Genomic DNA, 10,419 nt, shown 5'->3' with positions numbered 1-10,419 from the left:
ACTAACACAATATATATGGATGAGTATATAATTCAATTTTTTTGACGTCGTATGTCGAAATTATTACTAAAAAATTACTCTTCAAATAGTGATGTCCCATGCACAGAACATGTGATTCCAGTGCTGGCAATAAAATTTTGTCTTCATATAATTGAGGGTAGCTAAGTACATACTACTAATTAATGAGATACTTGACATATAGTATCCCGTAGTAACATTAGCTAATAGAACACTGTTCCCAAGTGACATTGAATAGAGATCAGTCCCAAAACTAGCGTATATATTAACCAACTTAGCTAAATGGGTGGAAATTTTAATTACAATTCATTATATACCAAAAAGGGAATTTCCACCCTTTCTAGTAAGTTTGAGGCTTTAGCCACAAACATATTAAACATACCATATAATATATTGTCCATAATAATTAATAAGTACTAATACCTATTATCATAAAACATCACAAATTACTACATCACTATAGCTACCCCTCCAAGAATCGCCCAAACAACACCATGCGAGATGGCACCCCTCCGCCTACTGGACTCCATCATAGTAAACATCCACAAGCACCGTCTGTGCTCGAACACCAACCCTAAAATGTAGAATGTCACCCTCCTGGATGATCTTGCTGCACATTAAGTTTGAATAGCCTATGAAATAGCAAGTCCTTCCATGATGATATAGCTTGGCTGGATATGCAACACCCTCACATATAAATTTCACATTCCTCCTCCATCTCCACAGATAAGCCGGCTAAAATGCAGTGTCAATGGTCTACAAATAAAAATTAATTAAAAATCACAGCATAAAAGTAGCCAACATTAAAAGAACTGAACATTCATATAACTTTCTGAAAAGAAAAATTACCATGCTCTTGTTTTCTATCATCTTTGCTGTAACTGTCTTGTACATCTCAATCGGCACCAAGTCAGATGAGAAGTTGACTCCAGACTTTAGAGTCTTTGGAGAACCATCTGATGCAGATTTCAAACAAGAGGCGCGGGATGGACTCCCCTTCACAATTTTATTTGAAGTTTGGAAAAACCTCCTTGATGGAGGAATCCTCTTTGGTGTGGCATTGTGGGTGGCGATACACCTCTTTGTAGCAGTCCTCTTGATCGAACTAGGTGTGTCCACCAGTCTGTGAATAGGACCAGACTCTAGAGTGCAAATGTGGATTTGCCTTTGGAGACGGGGGGCTCAGAGATAGATGTGCCGAGCAGGTCAAAGATCACAGCCTTCATTCTATTGCTGCGTTGGTATTTCAGAGTGACTTTATATGCCGCCCGCACACGGAACGTTGAAAAAACCTCTGCCGTTCCATCAGACAATGCAAGCAATCATTGTTCATCGCTCCGATTGAGTATGTTGAAAGTATCTCTGCCCACAGATAAGTACACGTCGTTTGCAATTGATCGAAAGTATTTTCGAGAGAAGCTTGGTGTCAACTCCTGAGAGGGCGAGAATTTTTCATTAATAAAAAATGGAAATTTACATTGATTGATGAAAATGGTGATGCTAATTAACCATTAAACGCAATAAATAATACCAAACGACAATCACGAATGAAGTTCGGGGTAACAAACACCTTGCAGGTCCTCGCATTCATGTTTCCTAGTGACCAAACAATGGAAAAAAAAAACATGTTAAAAAAAAAGGCCTTGGACAACATATCTCAACCAATTAATAATTAAATAGAACTAAACAAGTCTAAATGTTGATTGTTCGATGAAATAGCTGGAAAATAAACATAGAATTTCAAATTCAAAGCCAGAACGATTAATATCATGTAGAATCAGGACTGTGAAACTTCTCCCCAACAAGCATCATTTTACAGAACCAGTTTCTTATTTAAGTGAATAATAACAAAAAAAATTATAATAAGTGTAGATCGGGGCTAACGAAATTAGATCCAAGCATTGTGTTACACATAAGTGCATATAGGAGAGTAAAATACAGCCAAACAATCATATAGTTAAATTGTTCGCAACAAAACATTCATAAGCAAAACACAGACATCCATACTACAAAATCAAACGTTACGGTACCTAGACATTCAAAAGGCAGTGGTTAACAAACAAGAGGAATTTCCATCGATGGGTCTTTACAGAGATAAAAAAAGCACGATGCTTAGATCTCGTCATTCGCTTGACCATGACTTGTGATAAAAAAAATATGTTCATGCTGAAGTGGATTAGAGTTCAGAACAAGACTCCCTTGAAGGATGGTTTCCCAAATCTAAGCGATTGGAAGTGAAAAGGATGCGCAGAACAAAAAACAAACATATGTATAGATACAAAGACTATTGATTTTCAGTTCTAGAACATGAATAATAGAATCGGATCTGGAAATTTTACTTGACACAGGCAGCGGAGAAGCACACACTAATTTTAGGTTCGGACACTAACAACTAAACCAAGGACACGGACGGCACTATGCGCTCCATTGACAATGCTGCACCCTTTTATATGCGAGGCCCAACCATGATAGAAAAAGTTGAAAAATAAATTGTGAAATACCAAGTTCCCCTCTGACTTTTACCATTTGATAGGCAAAGAGCAGGAGATATAATCGTCATTACATTCCCCATTGCTCACTTGGCGGCCATAGAATTTGTTCACCATACACTACATGATGTATGCATGATACATAGACGTTTTTAACTTTGTTTATGTTTTTTTTTTTTTTTTTTTTTGGAATTGTTAAGCTAAATGTTAATATGTTGTAATTATTGAACACAATTTTGTAATTAAATGAAATTAAGATATTATAATTGAAATTATATTAATTCACACTTAATTAATTCAAATTTGTAATTAAATTAAATTAAGATACTCTAATTGAAATTGAGTTAAGGCATACTTAAGTAAGTAAAAATGTCCCACTTTGAATTAAACTAAATTAAGACGCCTTAACTGGATTAAGTCACGCTTAATTAAGTCTACCTGGATTTAAATGAAATTAAGACACCTTAATTAAAATTAAATTAAGTCATATTTAGTCACTTTTGAAATTAAATTAAATTAAGACACTCTAATTGAAAATTAAATTAAGTCACTCTTGATTATTTCATACTTAGAATTAAATGAAATTAATATATCACAATTGAAATTAAATTAAGCCATATTTCATTAAGTCACATGATATACATGGAATTAAATTAAATTAAAAATCTCAAATTGGAATTAAATTAAATCACATATAATTAAATTGCACTTGTAACTAAATAAAATTAAGTTGCTCTAATTGGAATTAACTTAAAACACATTTGATTAAGTCGCACTTGAATATAGATAGGGCAGTACATTTAAATTTAATTTACTACTGTAGCGGGTCATATAAATTTGAAATGGATATTAACAATTACATATTGCTAGATTAATACATATTAATGAGTGGGCTCAATAATCATAATGCAGACGGATCGTGAAGTTCGGAATACCGAATCATATTACTTAATGGTAACATGAAGTACTAAAAACATTAAGTTATCGTGGCGATCACCAAATTAGTCCGATTGAGAATCAATTTTATTTTTCAATTAGATTTTCTTGGAATCATAACATTCAACTGTCATGGATGCATGATCTAAGTGATTTGTAAATTAGTTTGTCAAGATTATATGTACTATTATTTTTATGGAATCGCAATATTATATTTTTATTATGAACAAGCCATATAATTATTTATATATACCTCAATGGATATTGATTTAGGTTAGTATTATTTAGTATAATTTAATTTTGTAAACCTTATTACATTAGTTATGTAACATTTACTTCTTCTGTGTGAAGTTTGCAAGAAATGTACTAATGCTATTGCTTTACAACGTTTAAATATATGTCATGGCTATGATACTGAAACGATTCAAACATGTGTAGTATAAGGTTCCGTTTCCACAAGAAGGATCCATTTCCTGCATACAATAAAATGACATGTCCATATTATGTTTTCAAGGTTAAAAATTAGCGAGAAATATTTGCAAATTTTTGGCGCTGAAGACTTCCCCAATAGATAGACGGTTTTCCTCAAGGAATATGCTTACAATCTTAAAATGAGAGTTAATTTGCGAGATTTAGAAGCAACGGTGCAGAAGCATGACAAGAACTTCATAGATTACGTGGCTAGATGGAGAACTAAGGTCACACAAATGAGGAACTGTTCAGATACCAAGGAGCAGATCAAGATATTCATCAAGGGGATTTTGCCAACTTTCTGTGAAAAGCTGTATTATATGCCGTTAAACTGAATTTTCACAAGAATATGAGGTGGGAACGGCCATCGAAGACAAGATTAGAGAAGATAAGAAATATGGGAACCGTGTCGAAAACTCTAGTATGTCCGGGTTTTAAGGGTCCAGTCAGTTTGCCAAGACTTCAAGCACCAAAAGAATACAACAACAGTAGCTCTATATTTGAGAGCCACCAATATGCCACAAAGGAGATTTTCTAACTTTATCACTCCTCTCTCTAGGGTATTTGAGAAAGTAAAATCGGCGGGTCTATTATGACCACTTGCACCGAGACCTCCTCCGGCCACTTTGCCAAAGAACTTTGATCAGAATGCTTGTTACCAATTGCATCAGGGTAAGGGCCATACAACTGATAATTAATTGTGATTGAAGCATGAAATCCAAGATCTGATCGATAGTGGCAAAGTGACTGATCCTGAAAAGTCAAGGCCTAGCACGAGGACTAATCCACTTTCGAACTTTAGAAGCATGCCGCCTCCTAAGAACTTATACATGGTTGAGTCTGGAAAGACTTCCAAGGAGGTGCTAGCTGAGTATGAAGAAGTGGAGGAGGAAAGAGAGAGGGAAATACTATTAGAGCAGATTTTATGTAATGGTGCTCAATGTCTGGGACAATAATGATGAGTAGTTAGAATAGAGCGAACGAGTTTGGATTGGTAGTGATGATGAGGTAGAAGTAAATCCCGTTATTCTGGATGTATGGAGTAGCGAGGATGAAAAGGAAGTGAGAGCAGTGAATCATTTCACTTGGAGTGGTCAGATTTATCAGCCGAATGTAATCAGGTCGAGGGAAGAAAATGAGAAAGCAAACTCATCGAATGTGGTGAAGAAAGAAATAGAAGATGATGCTTTAATGAGACATCTGAAAAGAACCCATGCAAACATAAGCATGTGGGATTTGTTGGTATCATCAAAACAACACCGAGAAGCTTTGCTGAAAGCCATGGTGGAGATTCCTGCCTTATCATCAATTTCAATAACTGATTTTGTGGGGCTGGTTCAACACAATTTCCTCACAATCACCTTTTCTGATGATGAACTTCCTCCCGAAGGAAGGAATCACACCAAGGCACTGTTCATAAAAGCCGAGGTTAGAGGGAGAGTGATCGAAAATGGAATGATAGACGATGGATATGCTTTGAATGTGTGACCATTAAAACTGCTTTCCAAGTTTAAGCTAGAGTTTTCCAATTTGGAGCCATCAGTTGTTGTGATTAGAGCATATGAAGAAAGAAGTAGAGGGCATCTTTAAAATTGTGATTAAGGTGGGGCCCATTAAAAAGGAGACCGAATTTATCATCAGCAATATCCCCCCAACTTTCGCCTTACTACTTGGGCGCCCATGGTACCATTCCTTGGGAGGAGTGCCTTCAATATTGCATCAAAAGATAAAATTTCCATTCAATGGGAAAATCATCACAATACCTGCTACTAATGAAAGAAGCATAGCTGCACTAAATGTGGATAAACAAGTTATCCTTCTATGGACTAGTTTCCAAATTACTGTGTTGAGCACTGATATGGGGCCCACTGTCTCCAACATCATGAAGATGATGAACTATGAAGAAGGGAAAGGGCTTGGGAAGGATCGACAAGGCATTACGGACCTACCAAAAATCCACACTCAGAGAAACCACATGGACCTGGTGTGTAAAATTGGGAGCACACCAAAGAAAATATACGGCTGGTTGGACATGGATGGATGATTTGTCCTTTTGAGTGAGCATTCCTCTCCATGTCTGCCGATAGAGCCTTTTGAGCCCGATCTAGAAATCTTTGTAGATATTATTGAGATCTTGGTGGTTGAGCCCAGAAGACTAGAAAGAAAACAAAAGGAAGAAGAGAAGACACTTGAGAAAGAGGGGGTTGAGGGGCCACAAGCGGCCAATGAGGAAAGAAAGAAAGAGGAACAAGAAGAGGGGCAAGCTACCCAAGAAGAGAGGAAGGAATAGAAGAATAGAGGGAAAACGAGCGTTGAAGAAGAAGAGGATCCCGCAAATCAAGTGTTGAAGGAGATTTGAGCTCGCATAGTAAAGAGCTTTGAAGAAGCTCAAGTCCCTTTTGATGTGTTAATTTCTGTTAAGGATGAGTTCGATTGTAATGAACTTTCTCTATTGTTTAATGAAATAAACTTTAATTTTGCTTACCTGTTTAATGTCTTTCCTGATGGTTTCATTCATCGAGTAGATAAGCACATGCGCATATTTGACATTATCTCATCATGCATGCTTGAATTTAATATTAGCACAAAAAATAATCCATGAATTCTATTAATTGGGCCAAACCTAATGCCAGAGTTAAACACAAAATTTCAAAGTCTACTCATGGACAAAAAGGAAGCCTTCGCATGGATTTATAAGACATGCTAGGGATAGACGGGTTTATAGCCGAGCACACAATTCCTCTATATCCTGAAGCCAAGCTAGTGAAACAAAAGAGAAGAAGGTTAAGACTGAAATGGTCCAAGAAGATTAAACAGGAAGTGACCAAGTAGATGGATGTAGGATTTCTTTGAAGTGGTTCACTACCTAGAATGGTTAGCAAAAATAGTTCTAGTTCCTAAGAAAGATGGAAGAGTCAGAATGTGTGTTGACTACATGGATCTGAACAAAGCATCATCGAAGGATGATTTTCCTCTCCCTCATATCGATATCTTAACAGAGCATGGACAATCCATATAGGGGCACACAGAGCATGTAAGAGGAAACTATGACTCGCTCTACGTACCACCAAGGGCAAGTCCATCTGACTCCTTTGGAGGTAAGATCTTGAAAAATACTAGTCCAGTCCTCCACAGTCTCGCCAATCAAACGGCGTTGATGTCAAACATAGACTCATGGTCTATAATCGAACATCAAATGGTTTGGTGGCGGAGCCATCACTTGTAGCTTCTTAAAAGCCCACAACTGTAAATGTATATAAATAAGAGAAAAAAAAAAGGAAAAAGCTCATAAAGTCGAAAACCCGCAAGGGTGGCTTAAGCAAAAGTTAGAGTATTGAAAAGAATAAATAGAAAAAAAACCCTTTAAGTTGAAAACCCGGAAGGACAACTTAGGCAAAAGTTAGAGTTTAAAAAAAAAGAGATAAAAAAATAAAAATGCATTTACCTGTAGTAGAAGCGGGCTCCCCGTCGGACTGAGTACCAAGCTAGTGTCCCGAGCATTCTCTCCCAGCCAAGTAACTGTCTCTACTAGATTAAGTGGAAAAGGCATGTGCTACCTAGCCATTTGCTCGATTATGGGCACCATCTTAAGGCTACCATAGCTATCGATGCTGCTAAGTAGCAAATATTGGCTAAGGATGCAAAAATAGACAAGTGGAGGCTAGTATGGACTAGTATGGTCCATAAATAAGGCATGGTCGACAAGCTATCGTAGGGTCACAATATCAGCTCCGAAATTATAGGATAGTATCTCATAAGCCGTGAAATCGAAGACAAGCAGAATCAGTGAAGCAGGGTCTATATCTAGCCGGGGCAACGCAGGAATTTCTTCAACCATGGGTATTCTCCCAGAAATAATGCTGAGTTCTTCAAATAATGGACAGAACTCGAAGTCGTTATGCTGAAATAAGTTGTCCGAAGGATCAAAGTGGTTGATCAACCATTATTGTAGCAACTCGGGTTGGACCCGGATATTCTGGTAGTAATTCAACCCGTCACTACAAAAAAATTGCCGATTTGCGACCGACTAAAATCAGTCGCAATTTTGCGACCGATTTGTGACCTATGGACAAACAGTCACTAATTGTAGCGCTAAAAATTTCTGCGAGTTTGTTTTTCAGTTTGCGACTAATGTACTACGGATTTGCGACTATGTTTTATTCAGTCGCAAAATTGCGCGCTTCAAAATTAGGAATAAGTTCTGCCACCGATTTGCAACCGTCAGTTTGAGTCACAAATCGGTCGTAATTTATTGCGAATCAAAACGACGTCGCAGAGTTAAAAATTGCGACCGATATTAATGAAATTTGCGACCGACAAGTCGGTGGCAAATATTAGGGCTGCTTTAAACACCAGACGCCCTCCTTCTTCTTTCTTCTTCTTTCTTTCTCCTCCTCCTCCTCTCCTCTCCTCCATTCGCAACGCCGCTCCACCCCACCTGACGTCGCCATCTCCGCTCCATTGCAACTCCAGTCACTAAATTGCTATTTGGACACAAGTTGAGGTAAGTTTTGCGATTTTTTTTTGATTTTTTTTTTTGCGATTTTATGTGTTTTTATTATAATAATTTTTGGTAAGTTTTGTGTGTATTTGCGATTAGGAATTAGGTACTGTTATTATTATTATTATTAAAATATAATATTGTTACTGTTATTATTATTATTATTATTATTATTATTATTATTATTATTATTATTGTGGGTTCTATTTGCCAGCATTTTATGCTTGTCTGCCCAGAAATCTGGGGGTAAGTAAACGAAAATTCGCATTTTATGCTTGTCTGCCCAGAAATCTGGGGGTAAGTAAAAGAAAATTCAATTTTGATGTTTATGGTCTTTGTTATTTTGGCTTTTCAAATGGAAAGCCAATACGATATGTAGATTTTATTGTTGTTATACTATTTGTTTGGACATTATTCTTAATTATAGCAAATGACAAACAAACTAACAATTTATAATTGTTCTTTTTTATTCTTTGTTTTAGATGATTGTGGCTTTATTATAATGAAAAAAAATAATGGAAATATACATCCTTTCAGTCGTTTGCTTCTCAACTATGTTTCTACTTCTGTATTTCTGCATATAAGAAAAAGAAAAAGAATAAGGAAAACGAACAGGAAGAGTAAAGTGAAAAATGGTATTACGAGAAGTCATGGAAGAAGCGATAGCTGAACTCACTGCCAAAGAAGAAGTAAAATCTGTTATGGAAGAAGCAATCAGTGAACTCACTATCAAAGATGAAGAAACAGGTATGGATTCTTTCTCGCAAAAAGAGTTGCCTGACATAGATGAGAAAGAAGGGGGAAAATCTTGAAATGATAAAGAAATGAAAGTCTAATTTCATATATAGAAGTTAGTTTGTTTATGATTTTGGACTTTTGATGCTAATCAACAGAAATAGCAAGATAATTAAGGGAACTTCCACCAGCTCATTACCTGTTGAAGATCGGAAATTTCTCCCAACTTGCTAATGCAAATGTAGAAAACTATCAACCAAGTGTTTTTGAAGTTGGCGGATACATATGGTGGGTTCTAATTTTAGTTCCATTCCTTTCAATTTTTAGTTTTTCAAATTTATTTATTTATGATTAATTGGGGCATTCATTTATTTATTTATTGCTTTTGGGCGATTGGGTCTCAAACTGCAATTCAAACTTCTAATCTCACAGTTTTCGAGACAAATTGAGTATTTAATTTTTAATTGCTGTTGTTTTTCACCTACATGTTTTGATGCTGGAGACTTTCTCTTTACCCTAAAGGAAACAAGAAAGTATCTGAAGAGAAATACATATCTGTATATTTAGAACTATGGAGTCCAAATGCATTACCTTTACATAAGGAGGGTAATATAGGCTTCAGCTTGTTTGTTTCTTTATAATCAAATCCACGATAAGTATTTGGCTGTTCGAGGTACCAGATTACTAGTTTGGTTTTTATATATAGTTTTTTGTGATTCAACTGTTTGTGTGAATCAATTTGCTGAATTTTCTTTATGCATTGATCTTTTGGGTAGATGGTAAGGAGAGGATAAGGCGGTTTCGTGGAACAAAAAGAGAATGGGGTTTGGACCAATTTGTTTCGCTTGATGCTTTCTATGATGCTTCAAATGGATACCTTGTTGATGATGGTTGCATATTTGGAGCTGAGATTTTAGTTATAGAATGCACTGGTAAAAGTAAAGGCGAGTGTCTGTCTATTGTGAAGGAGATCGCTAAAAATTTTCAGATAAAAACTTGGAATTTTATGAATCTCAGGAGTTTGTCATTGGTGGGCACAAATGGTGAGTAAAGATGCATTTCTTTTGTTTCAAAATTGATGTGAAATGACTTCATCATTACTAGGCCATAATTTGATATGTTTTCAATTTTAGATGGGTGCATCTATTTAAGGGTAGATTGGATTGCTTCTCGAGCGAAAGGAAGAGAAAGACTTTGGTTCATTCTCGCTATGACTTTAGACTCTACAAAAGGCTTTTTCATTTTGCTATCTAAGGTTTGATTTTAATT

At 36.1% G+C, this 10,419-nt stretch overlaps 1 pseudogene; it reads left to right on the top strand.

Annotated features, from left to right (window-relative positions):
• The first annotated feature begins 9,049 nt into the window (after positions 1 to 9,049).
• On the top strand, positions 9,050 to 10,197 carry LOC149498287 (ubiquitin C-terminal hydrolase 12-like; annotated as a pseudogene).
• The last annotated feature ends 222 nt before the right edge of the window (positions 10,198 to 10,419 follow it).

This window comes from Jatropha curcas, chromosome 2 (genome assembly GCF_041381405.1).
Source record: "Jatropha curcas cultivar XTBG-Jc1 chromosome 2, XTBG_Jcur_1.0, whole genome shotgun sequence".
Classification (NCBI taxonomy): Eukaryota; Viridiplantae; Streptophyta; class Magnoliopsida; order Malpighiales; family Euphorbiaceae; genus Jatropha; species Jatropha curcas.
This window is presented reverse-complemented; position numbering and strand designations above follow the sequence as displayed.